Source organism: Schistocerca piceifrons, chromosome 7, assembly GCF_021461385.2.
Source record: "Schistocerca piceifrons isolate TAMUIC-IGC-003096 chromosome 7, iqSchPice1.1, whole genome shotgun sequence".
NCBI classification, from domain to species: domain Eukaryota; kingdom Metazoa; phylum Arthropoda; class Insecta; order Orthoptera; family Acrididae; genus Schistocerca; species Schistocerca piceifrons.
In genome coordinates, this window is record NC_060144.1 from 73,088,581 (window position 1) to 73,089,362 (window position 782).

Below are 782 nucleotides of genomic sequence, written 5' to 3' on the forward strand. Positions count from 1 at the left end.
CTAATTACTTTCCGTGGTGATTCTCAGTTCCCAAAATCTACCTCAGGTTTTCTGATTATCACTCTCTCTAGGGACAGGAAAATGCATCGTTGTTACTGTTTCAATCCCCGGCCGCGCGGGATTAGCCGAGCGGTCTTAGGCACTGCAGTCATGGGCGGTGCGGCTGGTTCCGGCGGTGGTTCGAGTCCTCCCTCGGGCATGGGTGTGTGTGTTTACCCGTACGATAATTTAGGTTAAGTAGTGTGTAAGCTTAGGGACTGATGAACTTAGCAGTTAAGTCCCATAAGATTTCACACAAATTTGAACGTTTTTTCAATCGCCGTTATTGTACGTTTTTCGTCATTCAGTTAAACCAGTTTCACACCTCTTGCGTTATTTTATGTTTTATGGCGGATTAAATTTATGTTTTCAAGATCAAATTTATGTGACATGTATTTATTAAATATTTTAGTGTTTTTGGACTTTTCCACAGTTTGAAGAAAAAATTTTTCTTTAAAATATCTTGTACCGTTAACTTTTACTTTCATTTTTAGCGACTGAAAAGAATACTCTTCTGGAAATAACTCCTTCATTTACTAGGCAGTTTACTGACATACATCATACGATTTCCGGAATTTTTACTGACATCAGAAACCGTTACGCGCTAACAATGCTGTCAGTCGAAGAGATGACCAAAACCCGTCCAATAATTTTTTCATAATGTGGGGCCACAGTCATAATGTATTTCTTTAAAGTCAGTACTGCCATTAGGCTGTTTTTTTATCTGCAGTTTCACATTCACA